We start from the raw sequence: 22,082 nt of genomic DNA on the forward strand, positions 1-22,082 counted from the left end.
CCGTCAAAGCTTCACCTGCACATCCACCAATGTCATTTATTGTATCTGTTGCTTCCGTTTCAGTCTCCTCTACATTGGGAGGACCGGACACCTTCTCACAGAGCACTTCAGACAATATCTCCGGGACACCCACACCAATCAAACCGCCTGCTTCATGGCTGAAGCTTTCAATTCGCGCTTCTACTCTGCCAAGAACATGCATGTCCTGGGCCTCCTCCATCGCCCCTTCTCACCACCCAACACTTGAAGGAAAAACGCCTCATCTACCGTCTTGGGACACTTCAACCCCATGGCATCAATGTGGATTTCACCAGCTTCCTCACTTCTCCTACACCCCCACTTTATCCCAGTTCCAACCTCCCAGCTCAGCACCAACTTCATGACCTGTACCACCTGTCAATCTTCCTTCCCACCGATCTGCTGCACTCTTCTCTCCGACTTATCACCTTTACCCCCACCTCGACACATTTATTGCAGTTTAGCTACCTTCAACCTACCCCCACCCCATCCCATTTATCTCCTCACCCACGAGGCTCCCAGCGTCATGTCTGATAAAGAGCTTTTGCCCAAAAAGTCGATTTCCCTGCTCCTTGGATGCTGTCTGACCTGCTGTGCTTTTCCTGCACCACTCTAATCATGATAATAACACCAGGATCACTTCTCGATGTTTTAGCAGAGATCATGTGTGTTCTTGTCAGCTTTAATATCTGATCCATCCATGAATTAGGGACTGAATATTATTCTGAATTTTGCAGGAAGAAGTTGGATTAGGTGCTTGCTCAACCAACTTCGCACATCGTCCTGGTATTGCAGTGTTTCTGAGAATCGTGCACCCCTCATAAAAGAATACGAAAAGCAGCTTTATTAGTTCACTTTTTTGTGTGTTAGCTTTATTTCTCATCGACCGAGTCTGTGTGTAAGAAAGCGTACTGATAACCTTTTGGTCAAGTCAGACTCGCATTCGTGCAAATCATTTGTTCCCGGTTGCTCTTCACCTGTTACTTTCTGCATGTTCAGCACTTACCCTCAATGTTAACACTTCATCCCTGCTGCATGCCGCCCCTTCCCACCAACTCCCAACTCCGAACAGCAGAATTAAAACAAAGTTGCCCACCAGCAATGTCAAATGGCATTTCAGAAAACAAAATGGAGAAGATGAAACTATTGAAGTAATCAACAGTTTGAATTTTGATGATGACGATGATGACTCGGATTTATTGAACGAGAGATTTTGAGAAAGCTGTGAAGCAGGAAAAGAACTGATGTTTGTAAAGCACATAAACTCACAGAGAATATACAGTACAACTCGTCCGTGCTGACCAGATTTTCGAACCAATTATGCAGTCCTATTTGCCAGCACTTGGCCCATATCCCTCTAAACTCTTCATATACTCAACCAGATGTCTTTAAAATGTTGTAATTGTACCAGCCTCCACCACTTCATCTGGCAGCTCATTCCGCATAGACTCCATCTTCTGCATGAAAACATTGCCCCTTAGGTTCCTTTAACTTTTTCCTCTCTCACCCTAAACCGATGACCTCTCGTTCTGGACAACCCACCACAGGGAAAATACCTTTTCTGTTTACCCTATCCATGCCCCTCATGATTTTCTAAACCTCTATACGGTCAACCCTCAGCCTCCGAAGCTCCAGGGAAAAGAGCCCCAGCACATTCAGCCTTGCCCTGTAGCTGAAACCACTCCAAACCTGGGAACACCATTGTAAATCATTAAGAATTTTTTTCATCAGCGTGCAAGAACAACCAGAATCAATAGGTGTGTTTGTGACGGCTTTATTTTCTCAGTTCAAAGGCCTGTCAGTTCAATCAGATTGCATATTCACTGATGTCGGACACAATTGCGTGTGGTTCACGAATGAACAAGTCAGAGGCATATTACTCTGAGAGTCGATTCTCAAATTAATCAGTCCAATAGATACTTGCAGAGCTGGCGAAATGAGCCCGAGTTTAAAACATACAGTGCATCAAGATGTACAATTACCAGTCCAAAAGTACATTATTACTCGAAGAACACTACAAACTCTCCAGCGCCTGAGACACGTCCTGCTCGTGGAGGGGCACAGCATCTCTGCCTGACCTTTGCTTTTTTACACTTTGATCCCTCGATCAGTACATCATGTTTCACAGTGTTCCTGTCTTGCCTGTTTTTTTGTCGCAGACATAAGACAGGCACCTTATCGTTGTTGTTAGCGGTGACCAGTCAAGGGGCTAATCTGTCAGGCACTTGGAACAGCAGCTAAAGCAGCAAAAACACTGCATGTGCTTTATCCAAAAGGTCACGTCTCAAAGCCTCAGGGAGCCAGTTCTCAGTCAGGGCAAGAAAGATAGGATTCAGTCAGGAGATCCTGGAACAGCATGTCCACGGACATTGACATTTTTTAGGACAATCAGGATCAGAGAATCTGTGTCACTGCAGTCAAGAGAGTTGGCAACACAAACTACTCATAATATTCCCGGAATGCTCCAGTAGAATTTTCAATCTTGCATTTCTGTTCACCAATCCATGCTGTCACTGTCCGTTCCTGTCATTTGTGGATCAGTTCTATGAAATTCTCAAGGAGAGATTCGGCGGCCCCTGCAGTAACTGTGTTACTGGGGAAGTCAGTTCTCGGCAATGGGGGCAGCCTTCTTGTCGGCAGAGTAGACAGGCATTGTGGAAGGGATGGGAAAGGCACCATATTAGAGACGGAGGGAGACTAGGACGTGGGTTACTGTGGTAGTTCGAGTTACCTTCACTGTCCTGGTTTTGGTGTGGTGGTTACCATGTGATGGTTGGCACGGCGACACCATAGGGCTGGGGCTAGGGGACGGGTAACGTTGTGAGGTAAAGTTTGTAAAGGAGAGAGCTGTGTGGGAAAATATAGAAGCTCATGGACTCGACACAAAGTGCAGGCGAGAAAGGAGAGTTAGGATGTCATGTTGCAGCTTTATCAGACTTCAGTTCGGCTTCACTTCGAGTGTTGTGTTGAATTCTGGTCGCCACATTACAGGGAGGATGTGAAGGGTGCAGAAGAGGTTTAACAGCATGCTTGTTGTATTAGATGGTATGAGCTATGAAGAGACTCTGGAAGAACTCAGGTTGTTTTTCTCGGAGCAGCGGAGGTTGAGGGGAGACTCCGTGGAAGTGTATAAAATTATGAGACACATAAATAGAGTTGACAGTCAAAATCTCTTTCCCAGAATTGAAATGTCTCAAACTGTGGAGCATACATTTAAGACGAAAGTGGGAAAGTTCGAACGAGATGTGTGGCAAGGTTGTTTTTCCACAGAGAATAGTAGGCGTCTGGAACATAATATCAAGGATGTTAATGGAGACGGATATGATAGGTGTATTTAAGAGTCTTTTAGCCCATAACCAGATGAATGTGCAAGGAAAGGAGGGATGTAGACCAAGTGACCATCAACAAGCTGGAACTTCCCGTTGCTGAATAAATGAAGACAGAGGTGAATGTATTTGCATGAATGGTGGGCAGCAACCTCATCGAAACATAAACTAATCTGAATCTACTCCCAATCATTAGACTTACTATTGTTTATGGAGTTCTTATCTGACATTTCATTTGACTTACTGCAAAGCGATCTGTAACTTATTTCACCATTGCACATGCTGGTAACTTTGACAGCACAGGACAATATCTAACACTTTGATAGAGAGTTTATAAAACAAGGTTCACACCAGTCCAAAAAAGTAAAGAATTCAGTGGAGGAACATGGAAGATTTTGAATTTACAAGTGAGAATTGACAACCAAGAATTTGGAGGACAATGTATCTGTGTTGGATCTGGTAGTCACCAGATAATCAGGGAATATTGGGATTTGTTGGGATATGCAAACTAGGCGAATAGAAGAAATTTGAACAAAATAAAGACATGGATTTTGTAATTTGGTATCCAGCTGATATGGCACTGGAATAGAAGGGTACAGTGGTGACAATGCTTCAGGGAGGCAGGGATTTTGGAGCCGTTTTGCAGAAGCAAACAATTCTTCATGATGGTGCAAATATATTTTTGAATTTATCACACGTTTTTTATGAAGCCACAATGGAAACAGGGCTCCTCCAGAGTCACTAAGAGACACTAAAAATTTTAATGGAAGCAGTAAGGATGTTCACACACCTGCCACATCCAACTTCATTCCCGAGTTCGCATCCCACTTGCCTTTGAGCCCTGTGACTTGGCCTTGTATTCCCCACCAACATAACAACTGAATCATGGAACGAAACAAATTAAGATAGGGAGTAGTATCAACATCAGGCCGGGGAAACTGAATGGAAACAGAAAAAGTAAAGTATTGCTGAAATACATTTGTAAACAGTATATCTTTTAATCTTTGTTACAGGAAACTTTTTCCATTTTTTTAACTTTGGTTCCGATGAGTGAATCAGAGAATTCAGTGAGGAAGCGTGGTCAGAAGACTGTTGTTACTTTAGCCACTCTGTCGTGCAGTGAATGCTGACACTTTCTTTCAGATCATTTATATTTGTACTCGCTTCACTCACTGAGAACGGATTACTCGGGAAAAATATATTTGTGCATATCTAGCTCCTCTTTCTGTTATGCTTTGTTGGTCAACTTTCTATGAACAGTTGCTCCTTGCTAACAACACTTCACACTGGCTTCGCTCCTCCTGTCTCTTTCATTCTGCCCCGCAGTTGGAGTCATTCCATGCCCATTAGAAAGGGAGTGTTATCATTTTGCTGCTCCTCCTTCTCCTTTCAGTACAATCCTCATGTCGACCACACATTCCATTATCTGCTGCATCTCATGTTGGCTCTTTGTTACTTGGATTTATTCATCAATTTTATTGCTTTTATAGCTGGATATTTCACTGCGTACTTTAACTGGTCTCTGAAGTTTTTCTGAGTCACCACATAAATAAAAGCATTTGTGCATCAACTTAGGTTCCGTAGCATTAAGGCAGCTTGGAGAAAGAGACGAAAAGCAGCACGATGCAAGGAATGACCGACATGAAAAATATATAAAATATACATCAACCACAGAAGTATGAAGCTGGCAGATATGGAAAAAAGTAAAATTACAGAATTCCGTCTGTTGTCTATTTCTAGATCATTCGCTGTGTTTCTCTGACCCCTCAGTCCCTTCCGTACCTTCATAGCCTCATAGATGTGCCTGACAGTCAGAGAATGAAAGTGAATGGGAACATGGGTGTTAAGAATTGTTCAAAATATTTAAAACTTGCCCACTGAAGGCCATTATAATAACTGGACCTGGTATAGCAGTACCATGGAACATTGTTAATGATCTTTCCAGGTTCATAACGAAAGAAGTTGGGAATATTCTTTAAAGAAAAAAAAAATACAGATTGTTGCAAGAACCCTCATTGCAGTTTTCTCTGTGCAATACTGAGATTTCAGCTGATGAAAACAAATAGTGACAAATCGATCAAAAGAAAAAGCGGCAGTGAACCAGACAGAACAATCAATGGTCAAACAGCTCAGGGCATAGAGAACGCAACAAATGGGAGTGATGTCCAGGAAACATGGTGGATAATAATAAAATGGAAATCGAAGAAGTATGACCTCAAAAGCAATGAACAGTAGATCAGACGTTGCCATGGCCACCAGATAGCAATTGCTGCATGAAGAAAGACCACTTTTGCCCCGAGCCAAGAAAACAATCGTCACGAGACTTACTATAAGAGAGAGAAAGGGGAAAAAAAAGGAACTTGAAGTTACTGATCAAACATTTCTGTGTCTGAGCCCAGACTGTATGTGATGAATTTTAACACAGAGATAATTGTTGTGCCATGTCACATGAAGTTTACAAAATTTGAACTCCTGTACTGTATCATTTGCACTTTTGAAAGGCATAGGGAAGAAAATGAGAAGCAGATTACTCCCAGAAATACAGTTGTGTACATAACATTTTATTGGGGTTGACAGGGGTTGATATCAGCAGCTTTATATGTTACTCTGACTGGCTGGAGTTGGCCGTAAGACCATAACATCCACACAAAGATATGCAGGATCAATAAAACAAAGAATGGGAGACACCTAACAGAGACATGGATGACAAAATTTCTGTTGAGCCTCCACGGTTGAGATTGCCCCTAGAATTATACATCCATGCGATATGAATGGCAGTATAGGGCATTGAATCACTGTATAGTATCCAGAAAAAGATGGCCTCCCAAATATGAGTAAATAAGTAATAGGGCATTGAATCCCATGCTCTGAACACCCTGGCAATCTGAGCTATGAAGATATTCACCAGTGAACCCAACCAGCATGTCCCAGATTGGATACCCACCACAATCAGAACTTAGTAAGAAATGACCAATCCACACGCCCCTACCACTCACCCCACCAGCTAACCCGACTGTATTCCACAGTTCTCACTGAAACAAACCTCCTCTCCTTGTGAATAGAGATCCTCCTGCCAGATTCAGAGAACACACTGGGGCGAGGAATTGCCATTGTTCAATCAGTACTCTCCGAGGACTTCACAAGAATCAGACCACAGCTCGTTCTCCAAGACCCAAACAGTGTACTATTATTTGGATTCTAAAGCAACCTCTCTGGATTCTGAAAAAAAATGCTTAAGATTGGGGGTAGTGATGGCCTAATAATTTTATCACTGGACTATTAATTCAGGAACTTACACAATGTTCTGGGGAACTGGTTTCAATACCTGCCACAGTAGATAATGGAATTTCAATTCAAAAATAATGTAGACTTATAATTTTGAAGTGTGGCAATACAACGGCTGTCAGTTGTTGGAAAGGAAATCTCATCTCATTCAGTAATGCCCTTTATGTAAGGTAAACAGTCATCCTTACCTGGTCTGGTCTACATGTGACTCCAGATCGAAAATATCCTGGTTGACTCTTACCTGGTCTCTGGGCAGTTAGGAAAGGGTGGTAAGTGCTGACCGAGGCAGTGACACCCACATCCCTTCAATAAAGAAAATAAAATGGAGCTTCCCAATACACCTCCAGCTCCCCATTACAGAAGAATGCTCCCTACTTAGATCACTCCCTGGCATTTCAACATCCCTGTACAGAATACGTTGTCTCAACTCTGAAAGTCGCAAAATTGATCCACATTTGAAGACAAGGGATCCGACACTTAATTCAGTGAAGGCATCTGGAGCAGGGAACACCAAAGCATCGATCACTACCCAGCACAGACAACAGAAGCAAAAGGTCTTGAGAACAGCAAGAGTTGGGGACGTCATTGGATTCAGAAAAATAAACTATAACACGGATGATGCATTGGAATAAATGACACCCTAAATTCGACAAAACCTCATCACCAAGGATCAACCCTGTGGTCGGAGAGTCCAGAACTTGAGGGCATAGATTTAGGGTGAGAGGGGCAAGATATAAATGTGACCGAAGGGGCAACATTTTCACGCAGAGGGTGGTACATGTATGGAGTGACCTTGACTTTTCTCATGTTAGCTGTCATCTAAAACATTCCCTTCGACACGAACCACTCATCAGTTTCAGAGATATCCTCCTGGGATTCTGGCATTTTTAAATGTTGACGTGGAAAATGAGCTTTCATGGCCAGGCCAGTGTTCATTGCACAGCTCTAATCACCTTTGTGATGATTTTGGAAATCTGCCTGATTGAACGTCAGCATTTCCTGGATTTCCCAGTAATAGTGAAGTAATGGTGATATATTAACAAGTCAGAAAGAAATCGTCCTTGAAAGACAACTTTCATGTGATGGTGGTTCCATGCATCTGCTGCCTTTGGTCATGTTTGTGAGGTGCTGTTGAAAGAGAGTTGCTGTGGTCCTAGTCTGCATCTTGTCGGTGGTGTTCATTGCTGGTTTTGCGTGCCATTGGTGAATGGAGTGAGTACTGAATGTGATGTTTAGCAACCCGATTCATTGTGTGTTTGCCATGCACAATGTGGAGCTTTGTGAGTGTTGCACTCAATGCTGCATTTGAGCTGCATCCAGGCGGATAAATGGAGAGCACTCACCACACCTTGAGCTGTGCTCTGTGCGTGGTGGACATGTTTTGGATAGGCAGACAGGGAGCTTATCACCACAACGATCAGAGTATCTGACATAACTCCGTGACTACAGCAGTTGTATGGCTGGACCAACTCATTTTCTTGACAATGATAGGTCCAAATTGTTGATAGTTATGCATTCAGTGATGTCACAGGAAGCCAATTGGAGATGGATACTTCTTCCGCTTGATGGTCATTTCCTGGTGTTGTCATTTATAAACTCAAAGCTGGATGCGAGCATAAGAGGTACACTTAGTAAGTTTTCAGATGACCCCAGAATTGGAGGTGTAGTGGACAGCGAAGAGGCTTATCTCAGATTACAACAGGATCTGGACCAGGTGGGCCAATAGGCTGAGAAGTGGCAGATAGAGTTTAATTCAGATAAATGCGAGGTGCTGCATTTTGGGAAAGCAAATCTTAGCAGGACTTGTACACTTAATGGTAAGGTCCTAGGGAGTGTTGCTGAACAAAGAGACGTTGGAATGCAGGTTTGTAGCTCCTTGAAATTGGAGGATAGTGAAGAAGGCGTTTGGTGTTTTTGCATTTATTGGTCAGAGTATTGAGTACAGGAGACGGGAGGTCATTTTCCTGGTGTACAGGACATTAGTTAGGTCACTGTTGGAATATTGCGTGCAATTTTGCTCATCTTCCTATCGTAAAGATGTTATGAAACTTGAAAAGCTTCAGAAAAGATTTACAAAGATGTTGCCAGGGTTGGAGGATCTGAGCTACAGAGAGAGGCTGAAGAGGCTGGGGCTGTTTTCCCTGGAGCGTCGGAGGCTGACGGGTGACCTTATAGAGGTTTAGAAAATTATGAGGGGCATACATACCATAAATAGACAAAGTCTTCTCCCTGGCGTCAGGGAGTCCAGAACAAGAGGGCATAGGTTTAGGGTGAGAAGGGAAAGATATAAATGAGACCTAAGGGACAACCTTTTCATGCAGATGGTGGAACGTACGAGGAATGAGCTGCCAGAGAACGTGGTGGGGGCTAGTGCAATTGCAACAGTTAAGAGGCATTTGAATGGGTATATGAATAGGAAGGGTTTGGAGGGATCTGGGCCGGGTACTTGAGGATGGGACTAGATTTGGTTGGGATATCTGGTCGGAATGGGAGGGTTGGACTGAAAGGTCTGTTTCAATGCTGTGCATCTCTATGACTCTATGACTCTATACTGAAATGTGGAGCTTGTTCAAAGAACAGCTAATGCGTGTCCTTGAGAGGTATGTACCTGTCAGACAGGGGGAAAGTTGTTCGAGAAACTTTAGTGAACCGTGAAGGCACTTGAAAGCTTATGGTTAGCCAGAAAGGACCTAAAGCGACAGCTGAAAAGAGCGAGGAGGGGACATGCGTTCCAAGCGATCGATTCCATTCGGAGACTCTCTAGTCAAGGGTTCAGACAGTTGCTTCCGTGGCCAGCAGCGAAAAATCAGAATGGTGTGCTGCTTCCCTGATGCTGGGATCAAGGATGTTTCAGCAGAATATTCTCAAGGGGGAGACGGACCAGCAGGAGGTCATTGTACACATTGAACGCAAATGACATGGGAAGGTAAAAGGATGAGATTCTGAAGACAAAATATAGAAAGTATGGCAGGAATTTAAAAAGGATGTCCCTGAGTGTACTACTATCTGGATTAATCCCGGTACTACAAGCTAGTGAGGGTAGGAATAGGAGGAGAGAGCAGATGAATGTGTGGCTGAAGAGCTGGTGCATGGGAGAATGATTCACATTTCTGGAACATTGGAATATATTCTGGGATAAAAAATGAACTGTAAAAGAAGGATTGTTTACCCCCTGAATTGGAAGGGGACTAATATACTGGCAGAGAGATTTGCTAGAGCTGCTTAGGAGGATTTAAACTAGTAAGGTGGAGAGAGTTGGGGGACCCAAAGAGATAGTGAGGAAACAGATCAATTCGAGACTGTACAGTTGAGATACGAAGTGAGTCAAGCCATTAGGGCAGACAGGGACAAAGCAGAGAACAAAGTCGGACTGATTAATTAAACTGCTTTTTTTCAATGCAACAGGTCTGAAAGGGAAGACAGATGAATTCAGGGCATGGTTAGGAACATCGGACAGAAACGTGGCTCCGGGATGGATAGGACTGGCAGCTTAATGTTCCAGGATTCAAATATTACAGGAAGGAGAGAAAGGGAAGTAAAAGAGGAGGGGAAGTGGTATTTGTGATAAGAGATAACATTACAGCTGTACTTAGGGAGAATATTCCCGGAAATACATCCAGCGAAGTTATTTGGTTGAAACTGACAGATAAGAAAGCGATAATCACCTTATTGGGATTGAATTATCGACCCCATAACAGTCACGGGGAAATCCAGAAACACATTTGTAAAGAGATTTCAGTTATCTGTAAGAACAATAGGTTCGTTATGGTAAGTGATTTTAAATTTCTAACATAGACTGTGACGACCATGGCATTAAATATTTGGAGGGAGGGGAATTTGTTAAGAGTGTATAAGAAAATTTTCTGAGTCAGTATGTGGATGTACCTAATAGAGAAGGGGCAAAACCTAAGTACTACTCTTGGGAAATAAGGCAGGGAAGGTGACTGACGTGTTTGTGGGGGAGCACTTTGAGGCCAGCAACAGTAATTCTATTAGTTTTAAAATAGTGAAGGAAAAGTATAGACCAGATCTAACAGGTGAAGTTCTAAATTGAAGAAAGGCAAAATTTGATGGTATGAGGCAAGAACTTTAAAAAAACTATCATACTGCAGCGGGTAAACAGAGGATGGAAAATGGGAAGCCTCCAGAAATAAGGTAACGATAGTCTAGAGACAGTACAGTGCTGTTTGGGTGAAAGGGAATGCAAATGACGATAGGAATTATGCGTTTGCTTACGATAACGATGGAAGCATATGTCAGGTTAACACGGGATGGATCTCGTGAATGCTTCGAGGAGTATGAAGGCAGTAAGAGTACACTCCAGAGGGAAGTCAGGAGGGCAAAAATGGGACATGAGATAGCTTTGGAAAATAGGGTTGAGGAGAATTCAAAAGGTTGTTACAAATTCATTAGACCCAAAAGGGTAAGGAGGGAGAGAATAGGGCCCATCAAAGATCAGCAAGCCGGCCTTTGTGTGGAGCCACAGGAGATGGGGGAGATACTAAACGAGTATTTTGCAACAGTGCTACTGTGGAGAAGGATATGGAAGATATAGAATGCAGGGGTATCGATGGCGAAATCTTGAAAGATGGCCACATTGCAGAGGAGGAAGCGCTAGATGTCTTGGTATGCATCAAAATGGATATATCCCAAGGGCTTGATTAGGTATACCCTTCGAAGTGGGAAGCTAGGGAAGTTATTGCTGGGCCCCTTGCTGAATATTTTTATTATTGATCGTCACCGGTGAGATACCGGAAGACTGGAAGTTGGCTATCGTGTGCCACTGTTTAAGAGAGGTGATAAGGACAAGCCAGGAAACTATAGACCAGTAAGACTGCGTCAGTGGTGGGCAAGTTGTTGGAGGGAATCCTGAAGGATAGGATGGAAATGTAGTTAGAAAGGCAAGGACTGATGAGGGATTGTCAACATGGCTTTGTGCAGGGAAAATCATGTCTCACAAACTTGATTAAGTTTTTTGAAGAAGTAACAAAGATGATTGATAGGGTAGAACAGTCGATGTAATTTATATGGACTTCAGAAAGGTGTTCGACAATATTCCCCATGGGAGACTGTTTAGAAAGGTTAAATCACATGGAATACGGGAGAAACTAACCATTTGGATCGAAGATTGGCTCGAAGGTAGAAGTCAGAGATTGGTGGTGGAGGGTTGTTTTTCAGACTGGAGGCCTGTGACCAGTGCGGTGCCACAAGGATCGGTGCTGGGTCCAGCACCTTTCTGTCGTTTATATAAATGAGTTGGAGTGAACATTGGAGGTATGGTTAGTAAGTTTGCAGATTACACCAAAATTGGAGGTACAGTGGACAGTGAAGAAGGTTACCTCAGAGGACAATAGGATCTTGAATGGATAGCAAGGTCCTCGGAAGTGTTGCTGTACAAAGAAACCTTGGAGTGCAGGTTCATAGCTCCTTGAAAGTCATGTCATACCTAGACACGATAGTGAAGAAGGTGTTTGGTATGCTTTCCCTTATTTGTTAGAACAATGAGAATAAGAGTTTGGAGATCATGTTGCAGATGTACAGGATGTTGTTTGGGCCACTTCTAGAACATTGCGTGCAATTCTGATCTCCTTCCTATCAGAAGGATGGTGTGAAACTTAAAAGGGTTCGGAAAAGGTTCACAGGGATGATGCCAGGGTTGGAGGATTGAGCTACAGGGAGAGATTGAATAGGCTGGGGCTGTTTTCCCTGGAGTGTCCGAGGTTGCAGGGTGACATCACAGAGGTTTTCAAATTCATGAGGGGGATGGATACGATAAATAGACAAAGTTTTTTCCTGGGTTGGCAGAGACCAGAATGAGAGGGTATAGGTCTAGGGTGAGAGGGTAAAGATATAAAAGGGACCTAAGGTGCACGTTTTTCACGGAGAAGGCCATACATGTGTGCAATGAGCTGTCAGAGGATGAGGTGGAGGGTTGTATGCTTGTAATATTTAAAAGGCATCTGGATGGGTATTTGAATGAGAAGGGTTTAAAGAGATATTGGCCAAGTGCTCGCAAATGGGAACAGATGAGGTTGGGATATCTCGTCGACATAGATGAATTGGACCGAAGGGTCTGTTTCCGTGCTGTACATCTCTATGATTCTATGCCTCTATGTGAAGTCTTTGGCAGCAAGGATCAAGGAAAACTCTAATGCTTTCCATAGGTATGTCAAGGATAAATGAATGACTCGAATAAAATTAGGGTCAGTCAAGCACAGTGATAGGACGTTGTGTGTGGAGTCCAAAGAGGTAATAGAGACATTTTTTTTGTCAGTATCCACACAGGAAAAGACAATGTTGTTGAGGATAATACTGAAATACAGGTTAGTAGACGCGACAGAATGAGGTTCATAGGGAGATGTGTTATCAATTCTGGGGATTATGAAAATAGATAAGTCCCCTGTGCCGAATTGGATTCTCTGGGAAGCCAGGGAGGAGATTGTAGAGCCTCTGGATTTGATCTTTATGTTGTCATTGTCTACAGGAATAGTGCCAGAAGACTGTAGGATAGCAAATGTTGTCCCTTGGTTCCGGAAAGGGAGTTGAATCAACCCTCATAATTATAGAACAGGGAACCTTACTTTGGTTGTGGATAAAATGTTGGAAAGGATTATAGGAAAGAGGATTTCTCTTTATCCAGAAAGGAATTATTTCATTAGAGATAGTTAACATGGTTTTGTGAAGGGTAATTTGTGCCTGACAATCCTTACTGAGTTATTCGAAAAGGTGACCAAACAGGTAAAGCAGTTGATGCATTGCATATGGATTTCAGTAAAACATTCAATAAATTTCCCCACGGTAGGTTATTGCAGAAAATAAGGAGGCATGAGATTCAGGGTGATTTTGCGGTTTGCATCAGAAATTGGCTAGCTGAAAGAAGTGGTGGTTGATGGGAAATGTTCATCCATGGAGTTCAGGTACAGGTGGTGAACCACAAGGATCTGTGTTGGGGTCACCTCTGTTCGTTATGTTTACAAATGACCTGCATGAGGATGTAGAATAATGGGTTAGTAAATTTGCAGATGACAGTAAAGTCCGTGAAGTTCTGGAGTGTCCTGAAAGATGTTGAAGATTACAGAGGGACAAAGATAAGCAGAAAGCTGGGCTGAGAGGTGGAAAATTGATTTGAACGCAGAAAAGAGTGAGGTGATTCACTTTGGAAGAGGTAACAGAGTACTGGCCTAATGGTAAGAATCTTGGTAGTGTATATGAACATGGCGATTTCGGTGTCCATGTGCATAGATCCCTGAAAGTTGTCACCCAGGTTAATAGAGTTATTAAGAAGGCGCTTTTATTGGTACAGTTTCGGAGCCACAAGGTAATCTTGCAGCTGTATAAAACTCTGGAACAGCCACACTTGGAGGAATGCATACAGTTCTGGTTGCCGCATTATAGGAAGAATTTGGAAGCATTGGAAAGGGTGCAGAGGAGATTTATCAGAATGTTGCCTGGTATGGAGGGAAGGTCTTATGAGCAAAGTTCGAAGGAAGTGAGGCTGTTTATGTTAGAAAGAGGAAAGTTACGAGATGAATTAATGGAGGCATACAAGATGATCAGCGGATTAGATAGGGTGGAGAGTGCGAGGTTTTTTTGCCTCGGATGGTGATGGCAAGCACATGGGGATATAGCTTTAAATTGATGGGTGATAGATATAGGACAGATATCAGAAGTAGTTTCTTTACGCCGTGAGTAGTAGGAGCATGGAATGACTTTCCTGCAACAATAGTCGACTCGCAAACTTTAATGGCAGTTAAATGGTCATTGGATAAACATATGGGATGACAACGTAATTCTGTAGGAAAGATGGGCTTCAGATTAGTTTGACAGGTTGGTGCAACGTCGAGGGCCGAATGGCCTGCATTCCGGTGTAATGTTCCATATGTATAGACATGGACCTCTTCATTATCTGAGGAGCTAAAGTGGTGCTGAGCATGCGCAACCATAAGCAACCTTGTCTTATTTTGAAATTATGTCGGGGGGAAGCGCATTGATAAGGCAGCTGGTTTTAGCAATGATGCAAAAGAATTCCTGCGGAGATATATGATGGTTGAAATGATCGACCTTCAGCAATCAGAACCATCTTCACCCGTCGTCAGATAATTCACTGAATGCAAATTGTTGTTCTGCCATATTACTTTTAAAGGGCGGCACGGTGGCACAGTGGTTAGCACTGCTGCCTCACAGCGCCAGAGACCTGGGTTCAATTCCCGACTCAGGCGACTGACTGTGTGGAGTTTGCACGTTCTCCCCGTGTCTGCGTGGGTTTCCTCCGGGTGCTCCGGTTTCCTCCCACAGTCCAAAGATGTGCAGGGTCAGGTGAATTGGCCACGCTAAATTGCCCGTAGTGTTAGGTAAGTGGTAAATGTAGGGGTATGGTTGGGTTGCGCTTCGGCGGGGCGGTGTGGGCTTGTTGGGCCGAAGGGCCTGTTTCCACACTGTAAGTAATCTAATCTAAAAAAAAATCACATCTGTTAATCTCCAATGGAACATTTCACTTTGTAAAGTTAGCACCATGTAAAAACAACCAGCTGGGAAGATTTTCCCAGTTGCAATCCATTGTATATTTGTAAACTACACTGACAGCTCCATCAGTGGGCACAACAGAAAAAAACGAATGTAATATAATTGAAGCATTGCATGTTTCATATCTTTGTTATCCTAGTTCTCACTGTAGTCAGATATCACATTTCATTCAGTTCCCCACAGACAGCTAAATACCATTGTCAGAGACTCTCCTCCTTGTGCAAGCCTATTGGAGTAAGTTGTTCATCTCCAGTTCGTAACCCCAACTCAGTGTAGTTTTATTTGACAGATGCTCCCAGTAATAGTTGAACGCGGGGGTTGGTTCCCCTTTGGCGAGGAACGCAAACTCAGGAACATTCGAATTGAAAGATGCACACTGAATCACATTGTCACTGGAATCGGGTGTTCCCCTCAGGCTATTGAATCACGTGGTATACAGTTTACAGTGAAAGATATTCCGAGTAAAACGTGCAACTGGAGCTGCCAGTTGTCTCCTGTCAGTGCTGCACACTCATTATAATGCTGCATTTACAGATATCCGCAGAAAAGAAAGAATACTGGGTCAGAGGTTCATGCTCGTGAGGTTCCTATTCCCACACTCAGTACATTTCGACAATGACACTTTCTCTCAATAGCGTAAGGGTCCAGCCTGAAGTTTGTGATCCCCATTCGGTCCAACTCCATGATCAGTAACACTTTCAATCAGAGTGCTTCATGGAGTACTGGATCAACAGAACACAATATTCCAGTCAATCACTGGATAATACAGGCAGCCTGTGAGCTACCCGCAGTGTTCTTTCCTTTCCTCATATGAGGAATTACACCACAGAGATAACTTGGAAATATTAACTACGTACATTGATATCACACATTAGGAACTCGTACTGCCCCAGCCCAAAACCCAGTAATTCAGGAGTTAAATGTACAGCAAGGATCAGCTTTCCGACAGCATGTTGCATCAGTAGATAGGATTCTCTGTGGAAGTAAAGATTGAAATCCAAAAGAATAATTAAAAACTCCAAGAAAGCCTGTCACAGAATGCTAGTGCCCCAGAACACACACACTTCTGTATGTACTAACCTCTGGCATTATGGCACATACCTTGAATGTCACATAGTCTTGTCGGATATCAAATTCAAATTATTTAAAATCTTGCCACCCAATATTCCAGCGACTGCATTTTCCTTCAAGTCAACCGTTTTGCAATTAAAGAAACTGAACCTTATTGTATCAAATAATGTGATCCACTGTGTCACTTCCCAGATGTGGAACACACTGTGACAGACATGTCCCAGCCAGCAGTGTTGAAACAGCAGCCCTGGCATATACAATGTACTGTGGGAGTGAAGAGCTCCGTGTTATCGTTAATGCAAACATTTATAAATCTCCAAGTAGGCAACACGGAGTCCCTTCAATACTACCTCACTCCCACCATCAACTTAGTTTATATTCCTCAATAGCCACAAAACAAGTCTAGGGTTACTCTGCATCCAAATGTGACCTGCAACGATCCAACTCGCCTGGAAAGACAGTTTGGAAAGACAGTGCGATAATTGCTGGAGTGACGGTCTACACCATGACAGAAAGGGCCTTATGCTGTGTCACTTTCAACAAATGGTTCATATTCTTTTAGCAGTTCACTGGTGATGGACTATAAATGCACTGGTCACCCTGATACAGTTTCCAACTCACCAATCCCTCAGAGCTGGGCATTAGATCAACTGGAGGGCACAGCACGCGGGCTTGACTGTCAGTCTATATGGCCGGACGTTCTTGATCCTGATTGGACCCTTGGAGCAGCACAACATTATCAAATAACCTAAATTATGCATCAGTCACCCCAAACCAACTTGTCTTTCATTCGGGAAAAACCTGTTGTACCACCCAATCTCCAGCGTTCTGAGCCCTGTGGACCAGGTACAATAAGAGAGAGTTCACAATGTTGATGGAGTACTGCACTGCATGGTGTAACACTATGGATTCACAGTAAATCTATCTAAAACAAATATCCAGGGTGTTCATCTCCAATATGTGAGTTTCAACAAAATAATAATAATGATAACTCATCCAAATTGATTGTCTAAATCAAAACAACAGGAACAAAAGACAATGTAGGAAACATCTTGTTGGGCAAAGTTGTTTGATCACCTGTGGGAGACATGCTGCATCTACCCTCCAGATCTCAGAGTTAGTCCTATTAAACTCTGCAGAACAGCACTGTGCATCGTTTTCCAAATAGCACAACTCGCACGTGTTTTTGACAGTTAAATAATTCAGCAATACACATCATGATCAGACCTCTGTGTTGAACACCTCTCTCAGCGATCTGTCATCGCAAACATGTTACCAGACTCCCACTGACTGATGAAAGCACACAAAATGGTTAAAGCGATCCCTGTCACTCACGTATCACTCCATATTGAACGACTCAATCCACCCATTGCCCACATTGTATTTCGGCTCTCATTTGGAGCGAGCTGCCTGAGCAAGATCCACCAACACAATCCCTTCACACCAAGGAATGGGAAACACCAGCTATCACTAATAGCGAGAGAGTGGTCATGTGACACACTTTCTGGAACAGCCAGAGCCGGTGTTCAGCCAAACCCCTTCAATGTGGCTTCAGGTCAAACCCATTCTGCACAGTATAGAGAAACAGACAGTGATGCACATAACTGAGGAGTCTTCTAATCGACAAACTAATCGTTTTAAACTGAGTAAGTGAGGACAGCATCGTCTCGCATCAGGATTTGTCTTGTTAAATGGAAATGAAATAATTATCAGTCATAGAGTGGAATAAGTATCATTACATACAGAGATTTGCAAAACATAAGTTTTTAACAAGACTTACCGGGAACACCAGTAATGACAAGGATAGTGTAATACACTTTAGCAAAAAATAGATTCGTGTAATGCATTTTATTGTTTGTTGTTTGCTGGCAACTGTTGAAATTGGAGCTGAAACAGTTCCAGGGATATCATTTTAAGTTGTGTGGTATCTCCAGTGGGAGATTATGATTACACCTTTATTTTTAATCATTTCAAACGAACTGAAAATGACAACATGTTTATTTTAATGATGTGATATCATTGTTGTTTAAGACCATGTTTGAATAGCCCAAGAATTGGCTTCATTTGATTTTCTTGGGTCTCAAATGTTAATTTCAACTTGCCTCTAAACAACAACATTTGCATTATTTCACTCACTATAAGTCCCATCAATGTCAAAATATCGTCTGATATTCTTTTCAGTGATATCCTTCATTTTGATGAAACTATTCAGTTATTCAATACCTCATGGTGTAGGTATCCTGAAGAGCTATTCGACTGCATACTCTTATCCCACTGCTTTCCTTGTTAATTCAGTTTTGCAACACATTTTGGAAAGTTAATCTTTGAACAAGCACTCTGATACAGAAACTGAAGCTGAGACTGACCACACCAACATTTGGAATGTACATTGGGAAACATTTTCTCAAAACAAAGACAAAAAAGTATTGAGAAGCTCAACTTCAAAATTAGATTAGATTAGATTAGATTACCTACAGTGTGGAAACAGGCCCTTCGGCCCAACAAGTCCACACCGCCCCGCCGAAGCGTAACCCACCCATACCCCTACATCTACATCTACATCTACATCTACCCCTTACCTAACACTACGGGCAATTTAGAATGGCCAATTCACCTGACCTGCACATCTTTGGACTATGAGAGGAAACCGGAGCACCCGGAGGAAACCCACGCAGACACGGGGAGAACGTGCAAACTCCACACAGTCAGTCGCCTGAGGCGGGAATTGAACCCAGGTCTCTGCCGCTGTGAGGCAGCAGTGCTAACCACATAATGATCGCGTCATTCAGGACAGAGGTGGCCTATCTGTCAAGTTTGAACCACGAAAGTTACAGTAAGGACTACACGTGTCTCATTTCCCAGCATTTAATGCATAATCCATAGAATTCCTCCAGTGTGGAAACAGTCCTTCAACAGGTCTACAGGATCCTCCAAAGAGTGTCACAAACAGACCCATTCTCCTACTCTATTACACTATTTTTACCAGAGAATAATGTACCTAAACTGCACATTCCTGAACACTACTGGCAATTTAGCAGGTTAGTTCACCAACCTGCATCTCTTTGGACTAGGATTGTTTTGAATGTTCTGACATTTCAGGTGCTTATCCCAGCTCTTTTTAAAGGAAGTGATCTTTCCTGTCTCATGCAGTGCATTGCAGGCCCCTCCTATCCTTCAGGTGAGAAAACTTTTCATCACGTCCCCTCTAAATGTCCTGCCCTTCAACTTAATATTATGCCATCATCTTCATGGCCCTTCAACAATGGCGACAGCTGCTTTCCATTCACCTTATCCCTGCCCCTCACAGTTCGAGTTACACTGATCTCTTCTCGAAAGAATTCAACCCCAGCTTATCCAGCCTCCCTCTTCACAGCTAAATTGCTACAGCTCAAGCAACATCCTGGTGAATCGCGTTTGCGTCCCCCTGCAATGCAATTAAAATCTTCCTATTGTGCAGTCACCACGACTGCACACAATGCCTCCAATTCTGGCCTGAACAATATCTTGATGGTCTGAGTTGTTTGAAATGGTGACGAAGAAAGTAGATGCAGTAGATGTTGTCTACATAGATTTTAGCAAGCCCGTTGACAAGGTAAGTTGTTGAGTAACGTTAACATCTTATGGATTCCATTAAGGTCTGGCCTGGTCCATAATATTGGAATATCAACATATTAATCTGATGACAGTGAGGGTTTCAGTAACTCCCTGTTTGATTGCAGTGAGGCACCCTTGTACTGGACATGTCAAAGTGTGACCTCACAGAGCCAGTGTGACCTCACCGTGTACATCACAGAGAGAGAGCTGACATCACAATCGGTTTGTAAAATGGCTTCGTCTGAGGCACGAGGCTGTACTAATAAACCCAGGGAAGGCAAGGTCACTGCACTGACCGTGTCTTGGGCTGATCTGTCTCGGAGTAAGTGTAATCAGAGAGAAGATCAAAACAGCTTCACATTACAAATAATATGAAAAGACCATCAGCGAAGTGATCAGGCAGTCGATGCTGAGGTTTGCAAGAATCATCTAATTTTTTCCTCGTGAAATGACTGACCGTTTTGGTGGAATGTGGCACTCATGTTCTAGAGATTTATTCTGAAGACATTTTGAGTTTATTCAAATTGGTAAGACATCCAGAACTGAGTCTTCACAAGGAAATCAAATCTTTAATTCCACATGTCACTGTTTTCTTCTGACATATCCGATCCTTATATCCTTACCATTGAAGAGCATCAAGTATGGTAAAAAATATATAATTAGAGAACTGACACGGTACTAACTTTAGGAGAGGATCTTAAAGTCGAGGGACAGTGCATAACACTGTGAGAGGGATATAGATGGAGCAGAAATTAAGGTAGAGAGGGAATGATTGAGGTTGAGCTAGATGTGAGAAATTAGGATGGGAGAGTCAGATGTTGTGGATTAGAGGGGAGGGCATTGTGGATGGTACAGAGATGATGACCTGCTTTATATTATCATTGTCCGCTCATCCACCAACGTCACCAAGGATGTCAAATCCAACAGCTTGTAGAAAGGCTGATCGTGTGGTCAAATGAGTGCTCATGGTTCCCAATATTCCTCATCAGCTTTAAAAGAAGCGTTTCATCCCAATCTCGAGATTTATCAGTTACTTGGATGACGTTGTCCATGGATTTTAATGTCGACACCTTCTGTTGTAACTCATCCTGCAGATAATGCAGTTCACAGTCATGACAGGGGAGATTATACAACATTTAAGGAGAGAATGCTATCTCTCCAGTGTCAGGAAACCTCCCTTCCCCCACACCGCCCTCCCCCCCCACCCCAATTGTTCAGGACAAATTTATTTCCTGGGATTGCCTGAATGTGGTATTGCCCAGGATGAATGAGAATGTGTATTCGTGGAATTGATTCAAATACTGTGTTGTTATTTTGTCTCATCATGTTCATTCCCTGCTGGAATGGACTTCCACCCCACTGCCATTGTGCTTGGTCTCTATGAGGCCCTGCCTTTCCAGTGGTGAACCTGAAGACTGACATCTGTACTACCGTCCAACGACTTCATTCACGTTAATCAGTCAAATACCTCCACTGTGTATTTGATATTTCCTGCTCTACTTGCCTCTCAGTCAAATCCAAGATTCTTACTCAACATGGAATGTATTCTCTTCTCTCTGTTCAGCTGGAAACGTTGAAGCATGCCGCAATCTTCTCTTTTTTTACATGGAACACAAAGTTATTTTCCATCTTTTCACATTTCCAAAAGTCGGCTGAATTTCATTGCGTTGCCTCGTGAGCAGATCATCTCGAGCATTTATTGATCAACGTTGATGTGTTGAGGACAGATCAGGAAGATACAATAGTTAGAAGTTCCAATTGCTATCCTCTTGGTTTCATTATCGCAGACTCAACTCCAGTTTGTAGTTCATCTATGATCGGTGTCCACATTGTGAGTTTTCACTTTGTCTCAGTTCAAATACATTATCTGTCTGCTGTCCTTAGTAACGGGCCAAATTCTCTCTCTGCCTGTTTCTGTCTGTATTTCTCGCCATTTCTCTGGCGGCTTAGAACATAGAGCATAGAACAATACAGTGCAGAACAGGCCCTTTTGCCCTCAATGTTACACAGACCTGTGAACTATTCTAAGCTCATCCCCCGACACTTATCCCATCATCAACTATGCACTTATCCAAAGAATGTTTAAATCTTTCTGATGTGCCTAAGTTAACTACATTTGCAGGCAAGGCATTGATGCCTTTTCCAATCTCTGAGTAATGAACCTGTCTCTGACATCTGTCTTAAATATATCACCCTCAATTTGTAGCTATGCCCTTTCATACAAGCCAACATAATCGTCCAATAAAAAAAATCTTTCACTGTCTA

At 42.9% G+C, this 22,082-nt stretch overlaps 1 non-coding gene across 1 annotated transcript; it reads left to right on the plus strand.

Moving 5' to 3' along the window:
• Nucleotides 1-653: 653 nt before the first annotated feature.
• Nucleotides 654-838, plus strand: LOC140468700 (U2 spliceosomal RNA). The gene has a single exon (XR_011955805.1). It is a non-coding gene; the product is annotated as a U2 spliceosomal RNA (small nuclear RNA).
• The last annotated feature ends 21,244 nt before the right edge of the window (nt 839-22,082 follow it).

Source organism: Chiloscyllium punctatum, chromosome 47, assembly GCF_047496795.1.
Source record: "Chiloscyllium punctatum isolate Juve2018m chromosome 47, sChiPun1.3, whole genome shotgun sequence".
In the NCBI taxonomy this organism is placed as follows: domain Eukaryota; kingdom Metazoa; phylum Chordata; class Chondrichthyes; order Orectolobiformes; family Hemiscylliidae; genus Chiloscyllium; species Chiloscyllium punctatum.